This window comes from Panthera pardus, unplaced genomic scaffold, assembly GCF_024362965.1.
Source record: "Panthera pardus isolate Hobbes unplaced genomic scaffold, ASM2436296v1 HiC_scaffold_25, whole genome shotgun sequence".
Classification (NCBI taxonomy): domain Eukaryota; kingdom Metazoa; phylum Chordata; class Mammalia; order Carnivora; family Felidae; genus Panthera; species Panthera pardus.
In genome coordinates, this window is record NW_026526821.1 from 52404581 (window position 1) to 52417165 (window position 12585).

General features: G+C 36.9%; 1 long non-coding RNA gene across 1 annotated transcript; it reads left to right on the forward strand.

The window, feature by feature from the left end:
• Positions 1-8463: 8463 nt before the first annotated feature.
• Positions 8464-12345, forward strand: LOC109258067 (uncharacterized). Its single transcript, XR_002076177.2, has 2 exons — positions 8464-8567; positions 12081-12345. It is a non-coding gene; the product is annotated as an uncharacterized LOC109258067 (long non-coding RNA).
• The last annotated feature ends 240 nt before the right edge of the window (positions 12346-12585 follow it).

Here is a 12585-nt window from a genome sequence, read left to right on the forward strand (position 1 = left end):
CAGCATTATGTTTAAAAAAAAAACAATGTATGTACTTTAATTAAAAAAAAACATTATTGCTAAAGAATGCTCACCATTATCTGAACTTTCAACAAGTTGTAATCACTGATCACAGATCATCATAACAAATATAATAATGATGAAAATGTTTGAAACATTGTGAGAATTGCCAAAATGAGACACATAGAAATGAAGTCAGAAAATGCTGTTGCAAAAACGGTGCTGATGAATTTGCTAAATGCAGTGTTGCCAAAAACCTTCATTTTTCAGATTTCACAGTATCTGTGAAGTACAATAAAACAAGGTATGCCTGTATTCTTTCATGGGATGGGATGTTTTGTTAGGTTCTGTTAGTTAGGCTCTATTCGGTCTGTTATTTTCCTTTGGAGTATATTACACATCAAATCCATTGTTTCCTTTTTGGTTTTCTATCTGGATGACCTATCTATTGTTCAAGGTGGGGTATTGAAATTGCCTACTACTGGGGTGCCTGGGTGGCTCAGTCAGTTAAGCATCTGACTTCAGCTCAGGTCATGATCTCACAGTCCATGAGTTCAAGCCCTGTGTTGGGCTCTGTCCTGACAGCTTAGAGCCTGTAGCCTGCTTCAGATTCTGTGTCTTCTTCTCTCTGACCCTCCCCTGTTAATACTCTGTTTCACTCTGTCTCTGTCTGTCTCAAAAATAAATAAACATTAAAAAAATTTTTAAAAATTTTGAAATTGCCTACTATTGTATTATCATTTATTACTCTCTTCAGGTCTATTAGTATTCACTTAATATATTTAGATGCTCTTATTTTGGAGATATATGTGTGTGTGTGCATATATATATATATATATGTATGTATACATATATATATATATAGTTCTTGATGAATTGACCACTTTATCATTATCTAATGACTTTCTTTGTCTCTTCTTACAGTTTTGACTTAATGTATATTTCTTCTGCTATAAATGTAGTTCCCCTGGCTTTCTTTTGGTTTCCATCTTTTTCCATCCTTTTTCTTTGAGCCTATGTATATTCTTGAAGCTGAAGTGAGTCTTTTGTGGACAACATATAGTTAAGTCTTGTGGGTGTTTTTTATCCATTTTACCACTCTGTGTTAGAAAATTCTGATTAAAGAATTAATCCATTCACACTTGATGTAATTACTGATAGGTAAAGACTTACTGTTACTATTTTGTTAATTTTTTTCCCTGTCTTATAGTTTCTTTGTTCTTTTTTATCTGTCTGGCTGTCTTCCTTTACGAATTTTTGATTTTCTGTAGTCATATACTTTGATTACCTTCTCTTTATCTTGTACATATTTACTATGGGTTTTTGTTTTGTGGTTACCCTGAGGCTTACTTGGCACACCTTACTAATATAACAGTGTATTTAAGCTAACAACTTAAATTTGGTTGCATAAAAAACTCTTCACTCTTATTGTCCTGTCCCCGTTTTATGTTTTTGATGTAACATTTTGCATCTCTTTATATTGTGTATTGTTTAACAAGTTATTGCATAGCTATTTTTGTCTTTTAAGTTTTATTTATTTATATATTCATTTATAAAAATTTATTTTAGAGAGGGAGAGAGAGCATGAGTGCAAGAGAGGGGTAGGGGGAGAGAGAGAGAGAATCCTAAGCAGGCTACATGTTCAGTGCACAGCCTGATGCAGGGTTTTATCCCATGACCCTGGGGTCATGTCCTGAGCTGAAATCAAGAGTCTGCTATTCAAATGACTGAACTGCCCAGGTTCCTCCAATGCAACGCTATTTTTAATGCTTTTATATTTTAACTTTTATATCAGAGTTAAGTGGTTAATTCTCTTCCATACTACAATAAATAAAGTTTATTTTTGGTCTTTGATTTTAGATAGTTTTATTATAATACTTGTTGTCAAAAATCATTTTGGATTGAAATTATGGGGTGATCTATTAGCTTATTAAACTTTGATGTCCAAAACTCTCTCTAGGTTTGGGAAGTTTTCAGCTATTATTTCTTTATGTAAACTTTCTCTTTATTACTTTCTTCTCCTCTTAGGACTCTAGTGTAAATCCTTTCTCTTATTTCTCTTGTTTATCTTCCGATAACAAGTGCCACAGGCTTTCTTCATTCTTTTTCATCCTTTTTTTTTTCTGTTTGCTTCTCTGACTGGACAGCTGCAAATGATCTATCTCTGAGCTCACCAATTCTTTCTTCTGCTTGGTGCTGTGGGTTGTTGACGCTATATTACATTCTTCATTTTAGTCATTGTATTCTTCAGATCCAAAATTGTGTTTGGTTCTTTTTTATATTTTCTATATTTCTGTTGAACTTATCACTTCGTTATATTGTTTTCCTGATTTTGTTAAATCTTTATCTATGTTCCCTTGTAGCTCTCTGAGCATCTTCAGAATTATTATTATTATTATCAATGTTTATTTATTTCTTTTGAGAGAGAAAGCACAGTGGGGGAGGATCTCACAACTGTGAGATCATGACCTGAGCCAAAATCAAAATTTGGATGCTTAACCAACTGAGCCACCCAGGTGCCCACAGAAGAATTATTTTTAATTCTTTGCCAAGCAATTCTTGTATCTCCATCTCTTTGGGGTCCATATGTGGAAGTTTAAAGTGTTCCTTTGTTGATGTCATGTTTCCCTGATTCTTCATGATCCCCATAACCTTTTTCAGGTGTCTGCACATTTGAAGAAGTCATTACCTCTTCCAGACCTCATGATCTGACTTCTGTAAAGAAAGCTCTTCACCTGTAGGTGTGAGAATCCTGCAATGTACTGTGACACTGGGTCTAGTTGTGCAGGGCAATGTGGTGGCTCTAAGTCTGGGGTGGCATGATGTCTCCTTGGCCCAAGCCTCTGGAATCCACACTATCAACAACTGAATGGTTCTCATGAACATGGCAAGAGTCTGCAGTGGCTGTAAAGCCTATAGGGATCTTTAGTGTCACCTCCAGTCCAGTGGCTAAGAACTATGGCAGACAGCATTGGTGACTAGAGGTGGTGTTCTATACATACTTAGTTGAGGGGGCCAGCTGGAGACACCTGTGCAGTAGTAGTGGTTAATGGCAAACACAGTAGTGGGGGCCACAGCCATCAGCAAGGGTCTGGGTCAAGTGTGGGTGTGCTGGAAGCTGTGGGAACCCTGCATGTCAGCATGTATTCCTTGGACTTCAGAGTCTCCTCATGGGTGCATGTATGACAGTGGAAGGTGATGAAGGGAGCTGGGCCACTGGCATGAAGGTGCATAGCTGGAAGGGGTTGCTACAGGCAGACCCAGTGGTGCAGGCCAGTGAAAGGAGCTAGGTATGGAGCCAAGCTTACAAGCAACCGTGTGGGCTAGTTGCCAAAGAGCCAGTGGTGCAAGATGGTGACTGGAGATAGGACCAGATATGGGCCACAAGCATCTGTTAGAACCTAGGTTTTGGGGTTCACTTCTGTGTCTGTAAGACCTTTCCATGGACACATACATGATGGTAGAGGCTAGTGATTTGTAAATGCACAGCTGGAGGGGTTAGTATTAAGCATATACATTGAGATGGGGGGTCACATGCAGAGGTCAAGGCTGGTGTGTTGTAGCTGCAGAGGCCTCAGTTGGTGCAGCTCCTGGACTCCGTCATGGTGGGAGTAGAAGCAAGTAGGGAGGGACTCAGGAGGCTGGAGTCTGTGAATACAAATACCCATGGGGTGAACACCTGGTAAAAAGGCTGCTTTCCTGGTCATGGGTTTCTTCAGAGATGAAAGCTCCTGGGGTCCTTTGCAGAGCAGGTTACAGGGAAACTCAGTCATTCAGCATGGTTGGTACCAGTGTCCTCTGCTTTTATTCCTTGATCCTAGCTGTCTCTGTTCATCTTACTTTACAAGTGTCTGAGTGAGGTGACTTTGAAGTGAGTCCTTCATGTGGTACCCTAAAACCTAGGCAGGCTGTTTCCTCACCTTGGTCTGTCTTTCTTATTGAGGGGTCCTTTCTAGCTGAGGAATTCCCATGTGGTGCTCAGCAGTGCTGGTCTGAGCACTGCTCAGGGGGATGGGATGATGCAAGCAAAATGAAATTGTTCTTCCTTACCTTTTTGTGCACTTATTCTCAGGGTTTCCCACTGTGTTCCTGAAGTTTCTTAAGTGGACTCCTGAGATCTCCCAAGGATGTTTTTGTTCATAGATAGCTGCCCAATTGTTGATCTTTGTGGGGAGATGGAGGCTGGGGTCTCCTACTTGGCCACCTGGGTGATGTCCTGGAGTCTTTTTGTAATATGGTTTATTAAATGAAATCAGAATGTGGTTTCTAAAAATATGAATCATCTGCTTCCTAATAAATACAGTTAGAAGTTTTATGATTGCTTGATCTTTGATTTCTACTAGTACCTAATAAAATTGTTGCCTTATCTCATAAAATTGAATAAATGATTCTATTTCCACCTCAGAAACACTCTTCAGAACCTCAGGGCTTTCTTGTTGGCTAACCAAGCATAATATGTGTGTACTAGGTAATACCTGGAATTATACTTCTGACCTGTGGATTTACTAATATTCTCAGAGGAAAAAGATCTGAGTTCCATAACTCTCTAAGTATCTGTAAGTTTTATTTGTGTAACCAATGGGTTAATATTGACAGAGTAATATTTTTAGGGTATTGGATTGGTTTCTTTTCACATACTATAATAAAAACCAGAAAGGGGGAAAAACCAGAATGAAATATGTGTACAATTTTGTTTCTTTGGTACCCCTAATTAGCTGAAATATTTCTAGTAAGGGAACTACAAAGGGCAAAGGCAGGGAATCCTATGGTTTGCTTCCTCTCTATTCAATTCAATTTTTGACATATTTATAATGATCATAAATTAGGACACTTTCCCTGAATTATCTGAAGTCCTTTGTAAGATATGTCTGAAACCAACAACCATTATCTATAAGCAAAAGGCCAGACAAGATAAATAACTTCTAGATAAAGGATGGATCATTTCATGCTCTCATGGAAGCTATTCCTTCAGTGAAGAGGGAGAGATTAATCCACAGAATATGATATCTTATAACCATGTGCATTATGACAGTGGCCTTTGATAGGCAGTAGATTTTCCCTGTAAAATTAAAAGCATTCTCATTTTTTTCTGTTGTTTTATTTTATTAAGCTCTAGATTTTGTGAACACCTAAATATTGTTTTAGAAACCATGAAGAAGTTGTGCTCTTGAAATATTAGCAGAGTTGATGCTCAAATATTGAAAAAATACATTTTTGTAAAAATGGAAGTGTGCATAGCTCCTACTTTTTCATGCTTTGAAAAGGACTGCCTTTGTTTTGCTAGTCAAAGTACAGAGTAAAGATATAGGGCTGAGGAAGACAAAAATGGGTAAATCCCTTCCCAGGAGGAAGAAAAAGCAAGAGAAGGTCACAGAGAAATCCTGGCCAGAAGTTTTGGGAGAGAAAGAGAAGGAAGACAGGGCAGGGCCAGACGTGGTGGAATTTTGGACTTATGTGGAGAACTTATGACTGTTTGTGGACTGGTAGAAATTTCCTTTTGTTGCCTCTTCAAGATGGCAAATTATATTACAGTATATTAGACTAGAATTTGTATTTCTTCTGAATGGAACATACGACAGATTTCTTCTGAATTGCCATCTTACAGTCCATCATCTCTCTACTACCTTAGCTACATTTTTTCCCCATGAGGACAAAAGGTGACAGAAGTTCACATATTAATCAGATTGTTACTACCCATATGACATTATCTTTGATGTTTGAGTGGCAAGAGTGGGACTCTTCTGTTACATGTTATATTTTTTCAATCAAAATTGTGGGAAAAGGTTAATTTGCACTTTGTCATATAGATAAAATTTTGTTTCAAGTTCTAGGGAAATGCAGATTTTGCTCAATAAAATGAATACATGTTGAATATGGGGAACTTTCTAGTATTTGAGTAAGCTGACTCAGAAATAGGTGACTATCCTTCACCAGTATGTTCCAACATGGATTAAAGGACCACCTGGAAGGAGGGAGTAGGCAAACATTACTTTAGGGGTCCAGAACTTTAACCAACTCTTTCAAGATTCCAGTGGATCTCTTTTCCTAGAAAAACTTGAAAAAGGAAAGAAAACGATACCAACTATAACCTCTACCAGTGTACCTGCTTTCAGGGCCATGACCAGGACTCATGGTCTCCTTTCTTTGCTAGCCATCTTAAATTCCCTTTACCCTCACTAGCAAGTCTGAGGTTTTGATGACAAACTTGGTGACTCATGCAAGCCTCATCCCTGAGAGATATAAGGGTGGGCCACCTTGCCCCTTTTCAAGTATATTTGCTGAACTTTTCCCTTTATCCTCACAAGTAAGAAATGGAATAACAAAGGCACAAAGTAATCTCTTGAATGCTAAATGCATTCCTCCCTACTCTCAGGGGACAACAGCAGTTCTAGCTCCCTTTGATGATCAGGGTCAATATCCCCATTAAGATGGTGACTTTTCTTCTTGCTTGATAGAGCCTCAGTTAATGAGCTTGAAGTGCCCAGGAGATAGGGGTAGCTTTTAATACAATGGGATTCTTGCTGATTTCATTGGCAGAAGTGTTTCCCCTTTGGAGTCAGGATTTTCAACTATGCAGAGCTCACAGTCACAGGGATAGGTAGCACAAATTCCCCATTGGGTCAGTAGGGGTGTTGGTTAGTAGGCTCAGTTACGCTTCCCCCTTCCTTGGTTCCCATTTTTCCTACTGGGCACACAGTACCAGATAAAGGTCATTCCCAGGTATATACTGCATTCTAGAAAATGTCACTCTATTATCATAAAGTCTTTCCTCTGAAGCAGTGTTTCACCTGTACCTTCACCAGGTTGTTACACTCTGATAGGCAGGCAACTTCGGGGTAATATGTTGCAAAATATGACCAAAGAATCCCATGGACATAGGCCTACTTTGCACACCTCCTTTGCTATAAGTAGGTCCCTTGGTTTGATGTGAAGTTATGAGGAATCCAGTATTGGAGAAGCGATACTCTATAAACTCTTAGATGGGAGCACTGTCAAGAAAGTCAGCCAATATCCAGAAAAAAAACTATATATATATATATATATATATATACACACACACATACATATATATGTATACATATATTATACATATATATACATATACACACATACATATATATATATATATATATATATATATATATATATATTCTATCCTTTTCAGAATTAACTGCTTATTCTTCCAGAGCAGAAGAAACCCAGTAAAATCAACTTGGCACCACATGGCCCATTGGTTCGCTAAAAAATGATGCCATATCAGGACTCAGTGTTTCTGTAGACTAGACACTTGGGGTAGCAGTATCTAGATCAACTTGGTAAAAAGGAGCCTGTGTTGCCAGTACCATCTATAACTTCTATCCCTGCCACCATGGCCACTTCACTCATGTGGTCATCTTGTCAGCACTTGAGTGTTCAGTGACAAGGGGTGGTGGTGTCTTGTATGCTAAATCATTGGTGCTTCTTCCAAATGAGAAATTTTTTGATGGGAACACTTGCCTGAGGTACGGGATTTAACATCCTGGCAAGGACCACTGGAGATAGTATAAACTCACTCCTGGAATGGTTCCCAGAAACATAAAAATGTTTTGGCCTAGCTCAGTGAAGTTGAAATACCAGAATTACCATATTAGATAGTAGAGGAAGGGATTAAAACATTCTGGGAAGTGTGCTTTACTGGAGTGGAATACACAGTAGTGATGGAAATTCAGTGGTGTTTTCTTTTGTAGGCCAAGGCTAATGGTAGCAGGGGCTCATTGATAGCAGTCAGGGCGACAGGAGATAGGACCTCAAAACAGTAGAGTCAAAGTGGAGGTACTCAATCATAGTAAGTCAGGAGATATAATTATTTTAATAGGCAACAAGATTGGGTTAAGGGGGCATGACACATAGAAAGGTATGACAGTGTATGGCACACAGTGTTCCTGAGCAGTGAACACTACAGATGAGAGATGAAAACAAATGATTTTTCTTTGCTTACAGAGGTGAAGAACACAGTTGTCCCTCTTACCTTGTAGTCTCCTTGGAAGGATAATGGGCATGGGTTCTAATTCCAAACTTTTTGGTATTTAAATAAAATCTCCAAAATTCAGAAAAACTCAAAATTTGGCTTTTATGATCTAGCTCTTCCAAGATCTGAGCTTTGTTTCTCCTGAAATGTAAACATATAGCAAGAAAACACTCCAGTCTTCCCAACATCTTTGGGTATAATCCAGAGCCCTACTGTGGGCAACAGTCATTTAATATAGAAGTTTTCTTATACTTTGGGTCTTATCAATTAACTAGAAAAATGGCCTCAGAGATAATTCTCATGGTATTTAGAGTCACAGAAAGCTTGGGCACTCACAGGAATACTAAGATATCCAGAGAACTCTTGGAATCCCATTGTTCTATGCAATTGTGTCAGATGTAGACTCATGTAGTTGTTAAATTCCAAGTTAGAGTTATACTCTAAAGATCATCATTTACAAAAAATTACTTGGCACCATGAAGGGTCAATTAACTCATTCAAGATTAAACCAAGAATGAAGGGTACCATCTCCTAACTCCTTGGTTCAACTGGGATGAAGGTAAGAAAGTAAAATTTCTAATAGGTCATCAACATGAATGTTGAAAACTTGTTTTACTTTAGCTTATGTTGTTTAAAATTCTCTAAAGTTTTTCTTAAATTAGAAGGTAAAGTGAACTAAAATTAATTTTAACTTTTTCCTTTTAGCCATCTTTCTAAAAACAGTGATCTCAGAATTATTTTGAAAATAATAGATGTAAAAAAAGAAGACTGAATCAAATATTCATAAGGCCATTGTCAGATAGATGGGTTTATTTTATGTTATGTTTTAAAATCTCTAGTAGCAAGTGGTTTACTGGAGCTTTATAGTTCTCTCCAAAAAGTGAAATGTAGGAAATACTAAACTTAGTGTTATTTAATAGAAATTTTATTCTAAAAACTGAAATAAAATGAAAAGTAAGTTGTTATGAAATGGAAGCCAATGTGGGTTAGATTTTTTCTGAAGGATAAATGTTGATTCAACCTTAAGTAACAGAAAATAAATCATGCAGCATCCATTGTATCTATTCACGCTCTGTGAACACAGACAAATGTGGTCTGGGCTGCAATTGCTTTGCATGGATTCAGCCCAGATTGTTCCTTGCACTTAAGTCATAGCTCACACTTTATGCCCATGGCCATCTGTTCTTGGGACATTTTAACCTATATAGAGTAATATGGTTTGCAATACTTTTTGGATCCTGATGCTTTTAAACTTCATGTTAATTTCTATTGGTATCCGCCAGCGTATTTCCATTCCTGCCCAAGGATTAACATTTATGAGCTTCGAAGGCCAGCTTTGAGTAGTTTTTTTTTAAAAAAAACACAATTTGCTTTTTCAATCTCCTCTCATTTTTCTTATCTTAAAAAATGATTGAGTTATGTGATGCTTTTAAATGGAATGATCAAAAATATACAAAATAACTAAATTAAAGAAATTTTTTATTGACTTTTCCAAGCCTACAAACCTCCTATAGACTTTCCATTCCTTACTCTGAGCACAAAGGACTCTTGGTAGGTGGTATTGCCTGAAAATTCCCACATGAATAATGAGATAAACTTTCCCATAGATTTAGTCACTCCTTGTTAACTTTGTATTCATCCATGGACCATAATTTAAGTGCTTGCAGAACAGCACTAAAATTCTGTTACATTAGGTCCTTGAAAAGCCACATAAAGCAAATATAACCTGTAGCTCAATATATTTCAAAACATGACTCTTCTTTCTTCATCCCTAATTTAGAATCCAGGTTTAAAACTAGTTGAATATGACAAGATTCATAGGCAAAATAATTTCCCAAATAGCTAGATAGGTTTTGTCCAATTTTCTCAGTTGGAGTGCTATGTTTATATTTCCATATTTTTACATTGTTTGTGTTCTATCTAACCACCTAACCATTTAGTTATCATATAACTTCAGCCTAATAACAGATAAATGCAATCTTCATTTGGGAATCGGGCTGCAGGGGTTAAGTGGCTTGGTCATACCATTGAGATCCTCAGTCTAAGGCAAAGTAACTAGTGGGAGCTATATGTGTCTTACTTTGCCTTTCCACTCTTACCTAGTGTCTTCCAGGTTATGCCACAATGAGGCCAAAAGCCATGGAGTCTGAGCCATTCTAGTGCTATGGCTCACTCACTCCAGCTGAATTTTGTAGCAACACCAGGGGGGTTTTCACTTATTCCTCTCATTAGTATCCACTACTCTTATTATCAGGCTTTGGGTCCTACCTGGTTTATGTTTTTAACTGCTTCTAGTTCAAAATTAATAAACCAACACAGCATTTTAGCTTCAAAGTACATAGGGCGGTACTTATTTTAAATATAGAACCATAGCTTTTCAACCAAAAATAAAAACAAATTTACCATATGCTTTTTGATTATAGAGAATTTAAATATGAGGAGGGATGCCTGGGTGGCTCAGTTGGTTAAGCATCTGACTCTTGGTTTCGGCTCAGGTCATGATCTCACGGTTCATGAGTTTGAGCCCCACATCTGCACTCAGTGCAGAGCCTGCTTGGGATCTCTATCTCCCTCTCTCTGCCCATCCCCTGCATGCTCTGTCTCTCACTGTCTCTCAAAATAAATAAATAAACTTTCCAAAGTATTAAATAATAGGAGTATTAAATAATACCATTTGGGGGTTCTTCTTTGGGTCACTATACAAAAAATGAAGAAGTAATAATTTGTCCTTATCTTTGTCCTACAAAGAGCTTTGTAGCTCTTTGGATCTCTTGGAATATCTGCCTTAAGAGAATGCTCATGATCAAATTAAACTCTCTTAATACAGGAGTAAAATGAAGAAAGCATACATAGGCTCCAATATACATTGTCTTTTCTAGCTCCTAATTTTCTGTAGTATAGATTTGTGATAAAGCAAAATACAGACTCTCCAGTAGTGGGTCCATGATAGCAGACAAATTGGTATATTTCCTCCTATAACTATTTATTCTTTTCCTTAATTCATCCTGAAGCTCATCCTAGACCTCTTCTCTTTATATACCCAGAGGCACACATGCTTATGATTTAGGCTTAAGGGGCCAAGGTTCTTCTGAGGGTATATATAGTTACACGTTTAAAGACACTTTGATAGAGTTAGGTGAGAGATATTAAAGTACATAGAGAATAATGAGAACCAGTTCTTAGTGATTGGTTGTGTATCCCAGGTCAATAATTATCAAACAGCTATTTGATTTTTAAGATGCAGATTTCTTGGTATTAGTGGAAGAGATATTCTGTCTATTGATTTCTTTGATTCAAAGAAAGTACTGTGTGTGGTGGCAGAACTTCTTTTCCAGGAAAAATAATTCACATTGTTTTGAGACATGATATTCATATATTGCCCTAAGATTTATACAAGGTGCAACATTTCCATTTCATATTTATACAGGTTCCAGCAATGAGATGGTTTATTTCAATTCTATTGCATAGTTGCCTGGAAGCACCACTTATATTTTTTTTAAGAGAGGGCCCCAAAAAGCCAAGCCTAGACAATGATCTCCTGAATCTCACCAGGACAATTTAATACAATATCATTACATTGAAAACATTTACATGTATAGGTGAAAATCTACTTAATTTAAGCATAGTTTATATAGTATTGTGACAGACAAAAATATATATTTAGAACCATTATACATATCTGTCTGCTCAGGAGCAAACTTATAATAAATTATACATTATGCCAGGGTAAATTTTCTCGAAGACTAAAAAGAAAATGTTACACTTTATATTTAAAGTACAATGTTAATTCATTATTTCTAAATTAAAAAACCTAATAGCCATTCCACTAAATTCACTTATTTCAGGCTTACATTCATTTTACATTCACATAAAATTCATTACTATTAACTGTAGCAGTGATGTTGAATTTTGACACTGAGAGTTTGAAGGCTTATTGACATTTCAGTCCAAGCTTGATGTTTTAGAAAATATGTGTGAAAAAAACACATTAAAATCATCCAAGAAACATGTTACAATTATTGTAGAAGTATGAAAATAAAATATATGCTTTATTCTAATGCTTTATCCACAGGTATTGCCTCCAGAGGTTAATATATAGCCAGTGTCTAAAATGTTCCTGTCGTTTTATTTTCATGGAGGATGGATTTTTGAAAATTAAGTCCACTGAGCAAAGCTGGAAGTATACAAAGCCTCCAGCACTGCCCATGATGTCAACACAGAGCGAGGGATGAGCATAAGGTATTGTCTTCTGCATGTCACAACTTTGTTTCTTCCTTGGAAATGGAGAAATATGCATGCAAATGAGCCTAAGTAAACATCCTGTGATTGCTGTTTCATTCTTTTTGATCGTCAACATTTTTTTTGTCCTTTTAAAAAACCATCTTGTTAATATTTAGCACATTTGTAAGTGTATTTTATACTAAATTAGATTTTTATAAATCTAGTTTGAGAGTAGGTATGAAATAATGTGTCAAATAAAAATAGAACATTGTCAGGGTGCCTGGGTGGCTCAGTCAGTTAAGCTTGATCTCGCGGTTCATTAGTTCTAGCCCCTAGTCGGGCTCTGTGCTGACAGC